The sequence below is a fragment of the Cornus florida genome, unplaced genomic scaffold (assembly GCF_030987335.1).
Source record: "Cornus florida cultivar Cherokee Brave unplaced genomic scaffold, ASM3098733v1 CherokeeBrave_3.0.0_Hap2_Chr04, whole genome shotgun sequence".
In the NCBI taxonomy this organism is placed as follows: domain Eukaryota; kingdom Viridiplantae; phylum Streptophyta; class Magnoliopsida; order Cornales; family Cornaceae; genus Cornus; species Cornus florida.
This window is the reverse complement of record NW_026775574.1, coordinates 40,415,816-40,435,077: the sequence shown is the minus strand read 5'-3', so window position 1 is coordinate 40,435,077 and position 19,262 is coordinate 40,415,816. Positions and strand designations below refer to the sequence as shown.

The following is a 19,262-nucleotide window of genomic DNA, read 5'->3' as shown; positions in this document are numbered from 1 at the left end:
AAAGATTAGAGAGAGAATACACAAATTAGGAAAGTTCTTCCACTCATCTAGGATTTCCACCAAGGAGAAGAAGATCATCTCTACCGTGGAGATAGCCTTTGAGGGTTGGATAACAACATCAATGAGTGGCTAAATATCTTCTTGGGGCTACAGTTAGCCCTAAGCATGCCTCCTAGACCTTGATATTTTGTAATTAATGGGGATTAGTGTTGTATTTCTTGTCTTGACCTTTGATATATATAAATCTTGTTCCTACAATGATTTGTGTAGTTTAATACTTCCAATTGATCATTTAATTCTATTCATATGTAGTATGCTAGAATGAATGTTCATGTGTTTATCTCTAGATTTTGTTACATTGATGCATGTCTATGTGTGTTGATTTTATAAATCTAGTGATAGTCAATGCATGGTACTTAAATGGAATACTCTTGTGATTTATTTGATAGTTCATACTTATTTCTTGATGGATTGTGCCACAACCTTAGAAAAATTAGTTTAATTTTCATGTCACTAACTTAGTTGTAGTGTAGTTGCCTTACTTTCTTAGATAGGTGGACAATCCATTATTGTTGTTTGATGTTCCATGCTTATGAATGCAAGTAGTATATTTCTCTAAATTTGTTGATTGTGCATTAATTGTGGGCTTATAGAAGGATTAATGGTTTAATTTGATATATTGTGTTATTCACTAGATTGGCTAGACAATGTATACTTACTTGGCCATTCCTGCTAACGTTTCAATCAATGGCACACACTTTCACTTACAACGCATATTCCCCATAATCCATCAATTATTGAATGTCTAAGAAGGTAATGCTTAGTGGTGAACTCTATGACCTAAGACTCCTCTCTCTTATTCTCTACACCTTACTTAATTTAGTTGTTTTGCATTGCATTTGTTTAGTTTAAATTGTAGTTTGACTCAACCAACAAACCATCTTTTGATCACTCGACCTACTAATCCAACATTGTTTCCATACAAATATTGCTCCTTTTCCTTGGGACGATCCTTACTCACCCTAACTATATTAGTAGTTAGTGGTAGTAGTGGCATTCTATAAATTCAAACTTGGCCACACTACACACTTTTAGTGCAACTGATACGAGACACACCAGGTACACTGCATAGGGACACGTGTCAACCAGAGAAATATGTGGTTATTTGCAGTTAGAAAATGCTTGTTGAAGGGGACACATGGCAAGCAAAGAGGAAAATAATTACCTGTAGTTAGAAAGTGCCTGCTAAATGGGATACTTGGCAAGCAAAGAAGAAAACAATTACTTGCAGTTAGAAGGTCGTGGTCTATTCCACTTAGCAATTCCAAAATGGGGCTAAAAGCTTTTAATTGGCATTGAATCACAAATCCACTCCTCTAATGTTGCAATTCATGGGAGATAATGTCTTTACACGTGTCAAAATTATGAGAAGACTAAGGGAGATATTGGACACATGGCACAAATCGGACATTCCACTTGGAAAACATCTTAATAATAGATGGAACTACCACTGGCTATAAATAGAAGACCTGGACAGAATGAAAGACATCTCCACACAAATCAAATAACTTATATGTTCATTTACTTGTCATTTTAATTCATCACTTCCATCAAGCATTTCTACCATTTTTCCATTCCATCTATCCATTTCTAAAGTCCTTTTCCACAAAGACAAAAAGAACCTTGCGAGAGTGGTCATTCGAAGCTCTCTACAATCATTTGAAGTTAAAGTCTCTTGCAGCCAGATTTGGAATATAGTTTGGTGTTATTTCATTTCTATTGGATTCTCGGCGAATCCTAGCATGCCTTTACATTCCACTAGAACGGACAGATTTTTTATTGTCAAATATAATGGCACGCCCGGTGGGACCACCGGTTATAGAAATTGGAGATAATGGATGGAAGAGGAATTTCAACGAGTCCCAACCCATTTCCTACTGGAAGTTTAATTCAACCAATTATAAAGAGTGCTACCGGAAGATGGTCGAAGAACGTGAAGAGTGCTACTAGAGGATGGCTAAAGAACGTCAAGAGTACTACCGAAGGATTGCCGAATAACATGAGCAATATTTCCAAGCATTCAAATAAAAGCTTTGATAATGTATTTAGAATGCAATTACATAATGGGAAAGGTCCCAATAGCATGTACAAACCATTTCAGCAACGACTACCACCTCCAACGCCATTTCCACTAGTAGTGTAGTCGCAACCACCACTAGTTCAAGTTTCACTTAGAGTAGAACCTCAAGTCCGGAACCTTTTACTAGCAATAGTTCAACCACTTCCACTGCAGGTGTGAGTTCCACCCCAGGTGCAGTATCCTCCACCAACAATAGTCTAGCCACCTCCATCTCAATTCCAATAGAATGTTCCATTTGTAAGTAGTTAACAACCTATAACCATGCCATTAAGGCCACCTATGGCATTTCTAATGGTGTTTAAAGAACAACCCCTTTCAAGGAACCTTCTACTAAAGGAAGTAGTCTAGTAAGAAGGAGGAACAACCTTCTGTCAGACCAAAACCCACTTCCAATGGTGTTTGGGGAGAAAACATGGCCAATCAATTATGTATTCAGCCAAAATATATACAAATTCATCCTCATTGTAAACCTCTGGACCCCAGGGGCAAAAAAATAGGTTGAAATGTTTCAAAACCTTAAGACTATAACTTTTAACTTAAATAATATATAGGTTGATTAAAGTTTTCAGCCAAACGATACATTCCAGCTGATTTTTTTTTTTTTTTTTTGGTTATCCTATTCCTATTCTAATAGAATATTATATAACAAATTTTCACCTACAATCTAAAAATTTATATGCCTTCTATTCTTCAGAGAATATCGAACACATAAATTTTGGGGGCATATGTTACATCATAATTATCAGCCACTTTATAATGAAACATTGTCGTGGCCAATTCCAATGAAAGGGGGAATGTTTCTAATGGAAGGGTGATATACAAATAAGGATACAATCCTGAAGTAACACGTAGCTTCATTTGATGAAGCCATTTGGTATAAGTACCTGCATAAGGACACGTGTCAACCAAAGAAGTATATGGTTAACTGTAATTGGGAAATGCCTGCTGAATGGGACACGTGACAAGCAAAGAGGCAGGCAATTACATGCAGTTAGAAAGTGTCTACTGAATGGGACATGTGGCAAGTAAAGAAGAAAATAGTTACTTGTAGTTGAAAGGTCATGGTTTATTCAACTTAGCAGTTCCAGAACGTAGCTAGAAGCCTTTAATTTGCATTGGACCACAAAACCCACTCTTCCAATGTTGCAATTCATGGGAGATAATGTCTATACACGTGTCAAAATTATGAGAAGTCTAAGGGAGAGATGAGACATTGGCACAAATCGGATTTTCCACTTGAAAAATATCTCAACTGCAGATAGAACTTCTAATGGCTATAATTAGAAGACCTGCACAGAATGAAAGACATCTCCACATAAATCAAACAACACCTATTTTCATTTATTTATCATTTTAATTTATCACTTCTTCTAAGCATTTCTACCATTTTCCATTCTATCTCTCCATTTCTAAAGTTCTTTTCCACAAAGGCAAAAGAACATTGCGAGAGTGGTCTTTCTAACCTCTCTAAAATCCCTGAACTTCAACACTCTCACGACCAGATTTGGAATATAGTTTGGCATTATTCCATTTTCATTTGATTCTCGGCAAATCCTACCATATTCGCACCTTCCACTTTCCATTGGAACAGACAAATGTTTTGTGGCCAAACACTCCGAAGATGCAAGAAATCTCCTTTTTTCTATTATGGAAAGTTTTTCTTACACTCCAAACAATCTGCCTCTTTTTTTTCTCTAACTTTTATTTATATCAGTTTACATTTTACCCTAATTTCCTATATTTTTCCTTCCAAGTCGAAGGTTGATGGGCCTCCTTCCTTTGTGGGGTGATCCGTCTATCAAACTGAACGAAATGGAGGCTCGGTCTTGCTATCTTGGACTCTGCATATACTGGGCTTGACCTTTGGGCCTTAGGGTTGATAAGGACCCTGGTTGGTCGGGTGTGTTGGGCTAGACCTGGCCAGCTCAAGTCCACTGATGTTTCCCACCCTTTCATCTACCCCTTTAATTTCACCATAATAATCAGGGCAGGATTAATAAGTAATAATGGTGACAAGGGTTGCGGTTGGATGTGACGGCATGGGGAAACATGAACGGCTGTCGTTCGAACATATGCTTCGGACTTTGAATCGTTATGATTGTTTTAAATTCTGATCTTCCCACATGATTTCTTCTTTATAAATTTGATGTGTGACTCTAGGCTTTTCTCCTCTCCCGTCATTGTTAAGCTTTATCTCTATCATTTCTACACTTTAGTCAATAAACTTCCCTCTAGTGAGAGTTTGAGGTTTCCGGCAGTGATCCTCCATTCCATACCCTCTTTCTTTCATTCTTTAAGCTTAGTTATGTACTTCTTCTTCTTTTTGTCTTTATTGAAATGAGGAAGGTGTCAATTTCGGTAGAGGTCTTGCCGCATATGAGGTCTTATTCACTGCATCTCAGTTATGCATGCTTAGGTTTCCTCTCCACCTGATTTTCCATTCCATTCTCTCAAAATTGGGACTTGCCACTCTGCAAGTGAATCTAAACTTTTATAGGATAGTGTCCACTTTGATCCTTCTGAATCAAACTATGGAGTTAGAGCTTGGGGTGTTTAACCTTCTGTTCTGCTATAAAGTAATCAAGATTAGTAAGACCGGTGTTTAGTATTATTTCCATCCTATCACCAATCGAAAGATCTGTGATGAAAACCCTGACTCGGACAAAAATTGGAAGAAACACATTATCGCTATAGAGGACAACTGGAAGTCCCCTCAATCTGTTCGGCTTAACATCCTAAGAAAGTTTATGACGTGCACTTTACCCACTTACTCTCCCCACAAAATTCACAAATACGAGTATATATGTCCCACTTGCCTCCCTATTTTTTGCGGCTGTATTGCTTATCATTTGGGGCTTTCTGTAGACTTATTTGACTTTGAGTTATGTAGTGCAAGGGTTAGAGTCTTGAGGGAGAATGTTTGGAAAAATCTTCTTTCTACTCTTTCTTTTTTAACCGATGAGGCTTTAGAGAGGATCACTATTGAAGCTTCAACAAAGGAAGATACTCAAATTCCCACCTTTGGGAGGTCAAGGAAGACTGCTCAGGTTGCTACTTAAGCTCCTGTGGACAGCCAGGCTTAAATAGACCCTCCTCCTGCTCCTATCACTTCTTCATCTTCTTCTACCTCAGACAGATCCCGAGAAAAAAGGCCAGCGAACATGGATGGAGAGGATGATGCACTTCTTGCCTTAAGATGCAGGATAACTCCCGCCTAAAGGAACCAGGGGGTTGTGGTACAGGATCTTGATGTGATCAATCTCTCTTCGAATGCCACTATTTCTGGACCTTCTGCTATATCTTGGAGGCCTCTTTTTTTAAAGGAAAATTGGACTTCTATGTCCATGGAGGACACCATGTTCAAGGATGGGTCCACTGCATTGGCCTATTATTGAAATATGTGGAACTCTAAAGATGTGGAGTCCCAGGCTAAACTCAGCAAGGAGGAGATATTCTCCTGGATCCTAATAGGTGCTATTGAGGTACTATGCACACACATATATATATCTTTTATAAATGTTCTTTTCTTGTTTGTGTACTCTTTTTAAAGTTTAACTCGTCACTTATTCACTTGACTTCTTAGATGCCTTCGTTAGTCTTGCAAACTCTCTTTGAGATCGCAACAATACAGAGGACAATCGAACACAGCGACATAAGGGTTGTCAAGCTCTATTCTAAGGTCAAAAAGGTTAAGAAAGATCTACAGAGTGCTGTAGCTCGGGCGAAGGCTACTGAGGAGAAGTGCGTTGCTGCCGAGGGTGAGCGTGCATACATGAGCAGCCAATTGGAGGCCTAGCATGGTGCTCATATTGCTTCGGAGTAGAAAAATGACGAGCTTATTAGGGAGAGGGCTTGCCTCTTGAAGCTTATAGGTAGGGTAGAAATCGGGAAAAAAGCTATGCATGAACGGTTTTCTTAGATTGGGGCTATTCATTATGCCAACGGCTATAAGGATGGATTCATGGATCATAGCAACCTGACCAATCTGGGAAGGGCATACAATTGTCCTAAGGACTATGATGGGGACCTAAAGATCGATCCTCTTGGTGCCTATAAAGATCCCTCTCCTAATGAGCCCGAATGAGTCTTTGCTGAGTGTAAGAGAGTAGTTGCAGCTGCATTTGGCTCTCTAACTCTCCTTCCTTCCTCCTCTAGGAAAGATGGGCTTACCCCTGCCCTTACTCCTTCCAACTCTGGACCTGAGACAACAATTGAAGTTGACTCTCTTTCTCGTGATGAGAATGTAGGAGATGAGGCCTAGGTTTCTAGCCATTGTTACTTCTTGTTCTTTCCTCTCTCCTCTCTCTCTCTCTCTTTTTTCTTTTTTTTCTTTTTTTTTTTTTTTTTAAAGATAATGTATGAGAGGGAAGACTTTATGTATTTTGAATGATCAATGCCAAAGAAATAATTTTTACTAGTCTCTTTCTCTATAATTTTCTTTTAAACTCTTGCTAAGTGTTTGGCGATCAACTACTCTTTTATTTTCATGAAATTTTGAAGTGCTTGGCGATTGGCCACTCTGCCATTTGCCACTTTACTTTTATTTTTATGAAATTTCTAAGTGTTTGGCGATCAGCCATTCTGCTATTTGCCACTTCATTTTTATTTTTTATGGAATTTTTAAGTGTTTGGCGATTGGCCACTATGTCATTTGTCACTTCACTTTTACTTTTATGAAATTTCGAAGTGTTTGGCAATCAGCCATTATGCCATTTGCCACTTCACTTTTATTTTTATGAAATTTCAAAGTGTTTGGCAATAGACCTTTCTGCCATTTGCCACTTCACTTTCATTTTTATGAAATTTCTAAGTGTTTAGCGATCGGCCACTCTGCCATTTGCCACTTCACTTTTATTTTTATGAAATTTCTAAGTGTTTGGCGATCGGCCATTCTGTCATTTGCCACTTCACTGATGGTTCAGTAGGCCTTTCTTTTCAATAATAGACATGTTCTCCTCTTTTTCTCATTTATGTTAATGGTGTGAATACATAAATAAGAAGAAATGGAAAAAACTAAAACTAGCTAACAATAAAATACTACTGTTAGTACCTTTTAAGATAGTTCTCATTCCATGGCTTGCTAATTTGCCTCCCGGCCAATGTCTCCAGCCTGTATGCCCATTTTCCTACAACTTATGTGATTGTATAGGGCCCTTCCCATGGGGACACCATTTTTGGGACAATGCCTACTACCCTCTTTAGTACTAGTTTACCGAGGGCGAAGCTTCTATGCCTTACCTTCTTATTGTGGCTATTAATGAGCGTTTATTGGTATGAAGCAAGCCTGATCGCTGCCAAATCCCTCTTTTCCTCTATTAGGTCGAGGTTGAGCTCTAGTATTTTGTTGTTCTCCTTCTAGTTCTATGTTATACTTCAAGTAGTTAGTACAGCCGACTTAGTCGGTATCACGGCTTCCTTGCCATATGCCATGGCGAATAGACTTTCTCTGTGACAGCCCTGGTTTTTTTTCAAGCCAGTGCATCATGTGATAACCCAAAAATTGACCCAATAACGGATCCAAAATACGGAAGTGAAAGATAAAACAAAGGTCTCTAGAGATATAAATCATCCCTAAGACTCCAAAGTGACCTTCCATAAAATCATGGAACATAAGGAGAATGAAAGAGAAAATGAGAGTCAAAACAGGCAAAATCCGTTAATCAAGGGCAAAATGGTCAATTTCTAAATAAAAAGAGAAACTTGACTCTAAACAAGTCAAACGAGGTGAATACAACCTAACCTAGTTATTTCACAACATTTCAAGAGGTTTTAAGAACTTTAGCCAAGAATCCCACGAAACACCCATTTCTGGTTTAAGCAAAATCTGACACTATGTCACTAAAATATAAATATCTCTCACTGTGATTTTGAATCTGAGAATGGAATTAGTACCATTAGAAAGCTAACTCAAAACCCTTGAATTTAGGCTCAAGAATCAGCCCATTTGGATTAGAAATGAAGAAGTTATGACCGTTTGAAATCAGAGCAATAGTGCTATTATAAAACTGAAGGGTAGCTATGTGAAGTTATTTAGGTGGACCAAGATGGCCATTTCGGTCAACTAAAATGAACCCAGAATCACCAAAAAATTAAATTTTGATGAAAAGTCACTTCGGTCAACCGAAATGAAGAAATAGTCGACCGGTTGTGACCCAAACAGTGTTTTAAGCTACTGGAAAATGAGTTTTATTATTCAAATGGTTACAAGAAGCCATCAGTCGACCGAAATGCCACGAAACACCTTAAATCTTGCTGAAAACTCTGCTAAACATAAATATTTTTGCAATGGAACCTATAGGATTCATTCTACCCCCATGCATAGGTCAAAAACTGATTTTTAAAGAAGAATGACCATGTGAACATGTCAACAAGCATAAAACTCCTATTGAATTATGTTGCAACGGCTTAGAGCCTCATTACATATCAATTGTCCCAAAAACATAATTCGTACGTCCATAGTCATAAAAATGCAACAAAACACATGCTAAACACTTTGCATGGTATCAAAAAGGGTGTGTCCATGACACATCATCCAAAACAAGCTAAGTAAATCATCCATCCATGAAAAGTACTTCTTTACCTGAAAAATAACCCAAACAATTAGGGTGACTTACTCGTAGGAAATGGATATGCGTATGACCTAAAGTTTTACAAACTTTGCAATTTAATGTAAATCAATCCATGTGGTACATGTCACCTAACGTCTATGTTCCAAATAAGTCTAAGAGATCATCCTAGGCTATATTAGAACAATAAAATCACAAATCACTATATCTATAATGTTTAACCGACATTGGAACTTCCAATACAACACAATAAGAAATAAACTTACAAAGTTATCAACTTGGAATTTAAAGTGTGAAATCAAACAAAAAGTGGATACTCGGACATCACGCCGGATCAGACCGACAACGTGGTTAATTTAGGGTTACTAGCACACGGGTAACCTCCCTATGTGCGTACTAGACTTGTAGGGGGATAATCCCCCGTACTAGAACCATGCCCTACCCGTAGCCATAACAAGACATCCCAAATTTCCAAAATCAACATAAAATACATACCTAAATCATTAATACAACAAGGATGGAAATTAATTAAATAAAATAATTAATTTCTCTAGATTTCATTTCTTATCTAAATATTCTCAATTTAATATATATTAAAGAACTTATTATGGTCGTTACATATATTACTTCAAAACTTGATTTAAATCATAGAAACATATATATGAATTAATTAAATTAGTTAATTAATTTCTTTAGATTTCAAAATAACTCTAAATGACTTCAAATTAATATAAGTTATGAATCAAGTCATGGCCTTTCCAAAAATCATGTCTTAGCTTAATTTCATGTAAGGTGCTAGTACCTACCAACTTAAAATTTAGATTAAAGACATGTATTCAATTTATACTAAGCTATAAAGCATACAAAATAACAAGATCATAAACATAAATCACCCCTATCTCACAAGAGGATTGTTCCTATTGAATCCAAGGAAAGCAAAGGAGTTTCAAGTTTTATTTCTAGGGTTATGAAGAAGAAGGTGAGGCAAACCTTTTGTATTCTAAGCTTTATGGTCAAAAGTGAGTGGAAGAGGATCAAAATGAAGCCTAAAGCTTTAAACCAAGTTTTACCTCCAATTGTGGCTAGGTTAGGGTTTTGAGAGTAAAGGGAGTGAGAGAGTTTAAATAAAATGAGGTAAGTGGAGGATTTAGTATTTCTCCACTGACTATATGGTCTTACACTACCTCTCACATACACACTAATGCAAGACTAAATTTGGAGCTTACACTTGTCACTAATCCAACCATCCATTGCAGGTTTAATCTTAAGCCTACACTTGTCAACCATCCAAGCCAACAAGTGCACATATCCTAGGCCAATAAGTGGGTGAATCTCCACCCTCCACATGTCATCATCCAAGGCATCAAAGTGTCTCCACACAAATGTCAACAAGTGGACCAATGAGAGTGTGACACTTGTCACACTTTTCAAAAATTGTAAAAAGGTCCTTTTTGAAAATATCTTCCAAATTAAATTACAAAATGGTCCCTAAGATGAAAAATAATTACTTTATTTAATTACACTAAAATCCTAAAAATCAAGAATGCTTCTAAGAAACTATGCATTCATGCCTTTTACGAAAAAGTAAGCAACTAGCATGCTTTTTTACAAAAATAAAAATACAAATATATTGAAAATTAAATATCACGAATGCATGTAAAGCTAAAAAAAAGATCCGAGCACAAAAAGTGAGGTTACGCAAAGGAAAACGAAAACGGGAAAAAAGACAAAATAAGGAAAATGACGAAAAAAAAAAAAAGAAATTACCGAAAAAAGGAAAGGAAGGAAAATGGCTGGGTTATTACATTCTATGGTTAGCCTTCTTTGGGTTGTCCTATAAGCCCATAGGACGTTTGAGAGCTCATTTAACCAATTACCTTTCTCTTCCTCTAGTTTTTTCTTTATGCAACTGAAACTTGTTCTGTTTGTGATTTTAGCCTGCCCATTTCCTTGTGGATGGCTTACTGCAACAAGCTTTTGATTGATCCCATACTCTTCCAGTAGCCTCCTCACATGTTGATTATCCAAATTTATGTTGTTCCATATGAAGCGCCTCACTTGTGTGTGTATGTGACGGTAGGATAAGGTTCCACTTCTACCCATTTGGTGACGTAGTCTATTGCGAGTAGGACGTACTTATTTTATGACCTTGCCTTTGGTAGTGGCTTAACCACATCTATCCCCCACTATGCGAAAGGCCATAGGTTAGCCATTACATGCAAGTCCTCAAATGGTTGGTGTATCAGCAACCTAAACCTTTGACACTTGTCGCATCTTCTGTAGTACTCTTTGGCATCCCATGACATATGTGGCCAAAAATAGCCCTGGGTCATGGCTTTGTACGCCAAAGATCTGCCCCCCGTATGGTTTCCACACACCCCCTCATAAATTGTGCGTAGGACTTGTCTGGCTTGTATTTTAAGTAGGGGCCTGCAAAGATCTCCGATAAAACTGGTTGTAAAGGATTGCATACTTCGCTGCATTAGTTCGTATCTTCCTTTCTTCATCCCTTGATTCAGGCAACGTACCATTTCTTATGTACAACATAATTGGGTCAATTCAGCTGGGTTCATACAGTATGACACATACTTGTAGATGACTAGTGCTGGATGAAAAGATGGATGGATGGTTGGTAGAGCATGTCCATCAATATTACCCTAGTTAGTGTTTCGCCTGAACTAGATGCACTACAGGCGAGTTGATCGGCCTCGAAGTTCTCTTCTCTAGGTATCTACATGAATTTGACTTGGTCAAATCCTTCCACTTCTCGTTTAACAGCAGAACAGTAAGTCTCCATTGTGCTGTCCTTTATGCATATTCCCCCATCACTTACTTCACGATCAGTTTTGAGTTGCTGAAGACGCACAGACTCTTGATTTTGAATTCCTTCGCAGGCCTCAATCCTATTAATAGTGCTTCGTATTATGCTTCGTTATTTGTTGCCTCAAATTTAAGCTTAACTACCTGATGTAGGCTTGTGCCTTCGGGAGTTTGTAGTTTAATGCATACACCTGCCCCCATTTGGTTTGACAATCCGTCAACATAAAGCCTCTATTATGGTTCCTCCACCACTTCTTCCTCGTCTTCAGCCTTATATTCTAGCATGAAATCGGCTACGGCCTGGCCCTTTATGGCTGTTTAAGGTTCATAGGTAATATCGAATGAACTCAACTCGATCGCCCATTTGGTGATTCTGCCGGACTGCTCAGGCTTGTGCATGAAGATTTTGATCGGATAAGTGGTGTCACTATTCCTTTGCAATGTCATCCAAGTCCTTAAAATATCTATCTTAATGCATAGATATATGTATATGTATATATGTGTTAAATAACCACAATGCCCCTCAATAAAAATGGTAAAACTGGGAGAAATTCCCGAGCTCGAAAGTCGTTCTGACTTCAAAAAATTCTAAAAATGATCTCATCATTTCCAATTGGTTTAAAATAATAAAAAAATGCATTTTTAAAACCCCCAGCTCAAGGAAATGACCTAAAAGGCCCGCGCGGCATACAAAACGAGGCACGAAAAATAAATTAAAAAAATTTCCAGAAAAATCCGAAAAAATCCCGGACGTTACAAGGAACTAACATATAAACACCACCATGGCCATAGATAACAGGAACCAAATGAATCTAAACCCCACTATGGTCATGGATTACAGGAACTAACATATAATACATTTGAAGATACATTTAGACATGCATTGTTCCTCTCTTTAATTCTACCCCTTTCTCCCTTTAATTATGCAAAATTCAAGGGAAAAATTGGAGCATTAAAATTCCTTTTCCTATTATTTGATATATTTATGGGTTCATGGATTTTTCCTCTTTTTTCAATTCTAACTCTTTCTCTTCAATTTTGCATATAAGCCCTAATTTTATATCTTCATAAATTACATTAAATTTTGTTATATATGTGCATGAAAAAGTAAATTTTTTTTTTTTTTTTGGGTTTCTGTTGTTAAGAATCTGAGAGTTTTGGAAGAGAATTTTGTGTTGTTTTAGAACTTATATGTGCAAGAAATTAATTAAGATGCCAAATAAAGGAAAAAGAGTGTGAAGAAAAATCGAAGAAGAACAGGAAGAGAAGGGGTTGAAGAATCGTTTTGGCTAGCCGGATTCAACAGATTTATTGAGAATAACAAGTATGTTGTGCGTCATCACTGTCATGGAGACAGAGGAGACCCAGAACTAGAGAACGTGAGAGACATAAACATTGAGAGAAAAATGTGTGGGATGACGTGATTATGGCACGGAGGAATCGAACAAAAGTTCGTTCATTTTGGTTGAACCACGTATCATTACTCATATATATATGTGTGTGTGTGTGTATATATACATAAGAACATAAATGTAATTACAAACCCGACAAGTTTGACAGGATGGTCAATGCAATTTGACAAATAAAAGAAGAGGTCAATGTATATTAACAAAACTTTAGGGAGGCTATTGTAATTTATCCTTAATTTTTTAATGAGTTTAAGTGGATTGATGGCTTTGAATAAGAAAATGCTTAAAAGCCCTACTTCACACTAAACATGTAAATATATGGATTGCATTTTGATCCAAAAACTCGAATATGGATTCAAACATTTAATTGGATAATTTATTAAGTAAATAATTTGATTCGGTATAATATAATATGTAATATGCTATAAATATATTTTCTAACATTATCATATATAGTAGTATTTATATATTACCAAAATATTTTATTATTATTTTTTGTTCTTCTTCTTCTCTCTATTTTTTTCTGTAACAAAAAATCAAATAGTTAAATTTTTTTTTTTCTCTTTTCTTAATTATATTTTATTTGTCTTCTACGTCCTCTCTCTTTTTTTCCTCATCAATCTTTTGAGTTTTGACATTAAATTTTTTAACAAAACCTTATAAACCCTTAACGGATCGATTGAGTTATCAAACCAAAAATTGATTATGAGTTAATTTATGTATATATATATATTGGTTAACAAAAAAATACACTGTGCATTCATTTTTGTCTTTATAAAAACTTGAGTCTGTCTACATTAAAAAAGGTGATGAAATGCCGCTAAAATATTGGATCTTCCTCCACCACCCAACTGATCTGTCCCGGGCCGCGCCCGACGGCCAAGCAACCCCAACAAAGGTGAGACATGGGGAAAAACCGCCACCAGTTGGAGCGACGCTTAGTGAACTTAAAAAATGTGCAGCAAAGTAGCTGGAGTCCAAAGTCTCTGATGCATGTGCTGCTGTGCTCGGTAGTTCCTTGATGGGTCGGCTCCGACGATCGTTCTGTGATTCTTCAGGTGGTGTTGTCGTGACGTTATGGATAACATTTACGCCAAGGTTGTTAAAATCGGGATTCTACGTAGAATCGTTTTGGGCTCCGTAGAATCGGAATCGTAAAATCGGATCGTGAATCGTAAGATTCTACCAAATTGTGAAAAAATAATTGAAACTAACTTCCTAAACAATAAGATATGTAAAATATAACCAAAATAAGGCCAAAACATACCATATTACATATCCATGACTTCAAATCTCAAATCCTAACAATATTCTAAAGTCCAAATATAAATAAAAGTAAAAGAAAATATTCCAAAGTCTGAATATAAATAAAAGAGGATATAACACAAAATAAAATAGTCCATAAATCTCAAATCCTAACTCATCCCTCTCCAAAGTTAGAAACTAAAATTACATATCCATAAAGTCATCATTGAACCCTGCACCATCTTCCTCATTAGCTTCATCAATAGGATTTAATGGCTGCAAATCTTCATTATCATCAATTGCATAAATTTCCTCAACTACAAAGCATAAAGAAAGAACAAAAATTAATATAATGTAATAATTTATACAATATTATAATAAAAGTTTAAAATTTAAGTTCTTACGTGTCCTAGTCATCCTTTCTACTTCATCTTTTTCATCGGAATCATCTTCTTGAACTTTGTCATCAAGAACCCTCAACCATTTAGCTTTTGTTGGAAGAACCGGATCCTCTTTTTCGGTAATCCATTCATCATCGGAAGAGACATCTTCAAAAATAATTGGTTCTATGACAGCTTGTCTTTTCAAGTTCCTCTCCTTCAATTTTATGTTGTACATAACAAATACCAAATCATTCATTTTCTTTTGTTGCAACCGGTTTCTCCTTTTTGAATGCACCTAAATATATTACCAATGAGGTTAAAACTTAAAATTAAACAACAACATTATTAAAATTTTAGAACTATGCATTATTCAGTAATTTACCATCTCAAAGGCACTCCAATTCCTTTCACATCCCAAAGAGCTACATGTTAAACTCAATATTCTAATTGCAAACCGCTTCAACTCGGGGCACTTATCACCATATGAATCCCACCATTCAGCTATTATATTAAAAAAATTATAACATTAAAGTTAAAACTATTCAATTTTCAATTGACATTTGAATTACGAAATATAATAAATTATCAAATATCAATATTACATTTTCTAACCTGGAGACTTCTTGTTCCTTGTCAATATTGCATTATCTAGACCAAAGAGCCCTCTTGCAGCTTTGAATGTGTCCATTTGGCAATCAATTTTTACTCTCTCATTAGAATCAGGAACCATTCTTTGGAGACATTTATAAACTCCTATTTTCACATCTGCATCTAAATGGAAACTTGGACTATATTGGAATTGGGGATTCAGAAAATATGCTGCCGCATGCAAGGGTTGATGAAGTTGAGATGCCCATCTTGCATCAATGATCGTACAAATAGGTTCATACCTACAAAATCGTTAATTTAATGTAAGTCTAATAATTTTCAGTTTAATTATTTACAAACAATACTATATTCTAAACAATAAAAAACTCTATTACTCTTTTAGTTTTTAAATAAATTAAAACTTTACCACTTTTTGATGCCATTGAAGTTTTTCTTAATTTCTTCCTTGGCACGATCCATTGCTCCATAAATGAATCCCATAGCCGGTCTCTCATCAGAATCCACCAATCGGAGAACTTTAACAAGAGGTATTGCAGCTCTTAGACAATTGGCAACATTTGTCCAGAAGTTACGATTGTCTAAAGCCACGCCTTCAACTCTTTTCCCTTTACGTGTCCTTGCAAACTTACTAGACTTCCACTTAGAGGATGTAAAAAGATTCATCAATTCTCCTTTTAGTTCATTAAGACGCTGCAAAGTTAAGTAAGAAGTGGCAAATCGCGTCACTGCAGGTCTAATAAGCTCCTTGCCATTTGTGAATTCCTTCATCCAATGGTTAAGCATACACCTTGAATAAATGTATGAAACAATCATCCTTCCATCTTCAATTGTCTCACTATGCATCTCAATTTTTTTTCTCAAAATCCTCCAACATCAAATCAATGCAATGAGCGGCACAAGGTGTCCAAAATAATTTTTTCCTCTTTTCCATCAACATCTCTCCAGCCAATTTGTAGTTAGAAGCATTATCAGTCACAACTTGTACAACATTTTCTTCTCCAACTTTTTCCACAATCTCATCTAACATTTCAAAAACCATTTGGCCAGTTTTTGAAATATCAGAAGTATCTCGGGATGACAAAAAGATAGTTCCCGATGGGCTATTGACAAGAAAATTACATATTGAACGTCTCCTCCTGTCAGACCACCCATCTGACATAATAGTACATCCAGTCTTCACCCATTCTCCTCTAAAATTCTCGAGTATATTCAATGCTTCACTCACTTCCTTCTTCAAGAATGTCTCTCTAATTTCATGATAAGAAGGAGGATTGAGCCCCCTCCCGTACTCTCCAATCCTTTTAATCATAAGAGGAAATATGGGATTGTTCACACAATTGAATGGTATAGCACTGGTATAAAAAAATCGGGCTATGATTTGACATACTGCATCTCTCTCTTCCTTTTTAAATTTCTCATTCAATGTTGTTTGCCATGACGAATTCTTTGTTACAAATCCATCCATTGCACCACCTTGCTTCCGCTTCTTTGATTGTTCTAAGGCTATACATTCACTATCATCATCATCGATATCAACATCATATAAGTTTTGTTTCTTCTTCTTTTGACTTTCCTCTTAATGAGCTTGAAGAATTTTTTGAAATTGTGTTCTCACTTCTTCGGGCACTTGTGGACACGGCTCAACATTTAAATGAGTGCCAGCCAAGTGATGTTTATGCCGATAAATACCCCCAGAATGGGAAGTGTTGCAATATCGACACTTCACTTTTTTTGAAGTCCCATCCTCAACCCCATGTTCCCATCCCGGATCTAATCTTTGTCCCAGAGCATTTTTTCTTGTAGTTTTACCAGAACTTCCAGCTGATGATATCTATTTCAATATTCATATAATTCAAGTTATTTAACCAATCAAAAGTTTTGCATTCATATAACTAGTTGGCAAGATTACAAATACGGATAAGAAAGCAGATCAGGTGTATTAAGCCTTAGGCCTGCTTTTCTTGCAACAAATTAATTAAATTCACTACACATATACTTCTTAATTTGAAGCTAGAACCTACTGTTTGTGTGTGTGTGTGTGTGTGTATATATATAGATATATATATATTCTGTAAAATACTAAAATCATGGAGCCAACAGAAAGTTATGTATTAACTAAGATTAATCCTGAGGTACATATATATATATATTAAATATAAAAAGGGTATATACGATTGTGTGTGTGACTGTGTGCTTAGTTTAGTACCTTTTCCATAATTTCCTCTTCTGTGCACTTTTCTTCCCAACACCAAAAACAACACCTACTCAGTTCCTCACTTCGTTTCATGTTTCTACTGTAGAAAGAGCTGTATGAGCGGCTACATAGAGAAGAGGAGAGACACTAGGATTGGACAACACTTCTCATTCACATCACAACTCAATTCAACTGTGTTTGTTCTATCTATATCCCCATATTCCCTCTCTCTCTCTACCTCATATCCTCTTTCTCTCTCTAGACCGTGCTCTTAGGTTTCTACCAATGGAACTTCATTCTCTCTTAGGTTTGAGTTTTGTAATAGTATTATTGTTCCATGAATTGCTCGTCTTTTTCTCTATTTTTTTTTTCCTTAATCCATTATAAAAATATTATATTATGTACTTGTGAATCACAAGTTGTGATGGAGAGCTAGCCATTATAAAAAAAACTGATTTCACTGAATAAATTATGCATATGCATAGCTTTGCTTTTAGATCTGTTCTCCTCTCCATCTCTCTTAATTTACCTCAACATTTCTCTATTTTACTGCCCTAAATCTACCTCTATTTTTTTTTTTAATTCAAAGCAGGTTTCCAAACACTAGAAATAAAAAATAATAATAAAAATTCATCAAACCAGTCTATTCAAAATTATATATATATTCAAAACAGGATTTGAAGTTATTTATTATATCTTTGTGTGTATATATTTCCTATTATTTTTCAATTGGTTGAATTCTCTCCTCACTATCATGGATCCTGTTAATTAGTAGTTGGAGATTCTTGAAATTTCTTGATCAAGGAAGAAAATAAATATATAACATACCTGGCCGAACGTGTTGTATGGATCCGATGATTCCGATCTGCAAGCTATGAGCCTCTGCCCTCTGCACTGCCGCCTCCTCTCATTCCTCGACTCCTCACTCCTCTCTGAGATAGCCAGATAGGGTTCGTAACTTTGTTTTGTATTTTATGATTTATAAAATAAATAATTAAAATATATAATTTGGTAAATAAATTTTTATACAAAATTTGGGCCAGGCTTTGGCCCAAACAACTAAAAGAATAAAGGCCCAAAGACCAAATAGTATAAAGGCCCGCCCAAAGGCCCCAAACACACATTTTTGGTAGAATTGGTAGAATCGTATAGAATCGTACGATTCTACGATTCTAACAACGATTCTAACGATTCTACCTACGATTCTATCAATTGGGCGATTCTGATCCGATTTGAGTCGATATTAAGAGCTGAGTCGTAGAATCGTACGATTTTACGACTCAGAATCGCGATTTTAACAACCATGGTTTACGCCCGATATTTTCGATGCTCTAATTTTTATTGTTGTGGGCCAGGTCCTTGACTAAGCTGACCTTTGGTGTAGTAAGGCAGTGCGGATATATGCATGTTTGTGGATGTTATTTATCTCACTAGCACTGACACCTATTGGATGTTGTTGTTGTCAAAGCTGTGCTCTTGACAATAGTGGGTCTCGTTTGGTGCTTTATGAGGTTTTGTCTTTGTTCTTGAATGATGATTTTCTTGTCAAGACAAATAATAGTTAATAAATAAAAATGGCAGAAAATTCTACCATCTAAAACAAAGGTTAGGCCCCCATTTGACCCCACAAAATTGTAGAAAATTTTTGTCGACATTAAAACACTGTACCTTCATTTTTGTCTTTATAAAAACTTGAGTCTATCTACGTTAAAAAAAGTAATGAAATACCACTAAAATATTGAATCTTCCTCCACCACCCAACTGATCGGTCCGGGCCGCACTAGACGGCCAAGCAACCCCAACAAAGGGGAGACATAGATAAAAACCGCCACCAGTTTTTTAGTGAACGTAAAAAATGTGCGGTAAAGTAGCTAGAAAGATGAAAATGGCAGAAAA

General features: G+C 36.2%; 1 pseudogene; it reads right to left on the bottom strand.

Annotated features, from left to right (window-relative positions):
• Window positions 1–14,933: 14,933 nt before the first annotated feature.
• LOC132304921 (uncharacterized) lies at window positions 14,934–18,671 on the bottom strand (annotated as a pseudogene).
• Window positions 18,672–19,262: the final 591 nt, after the last annotated feature.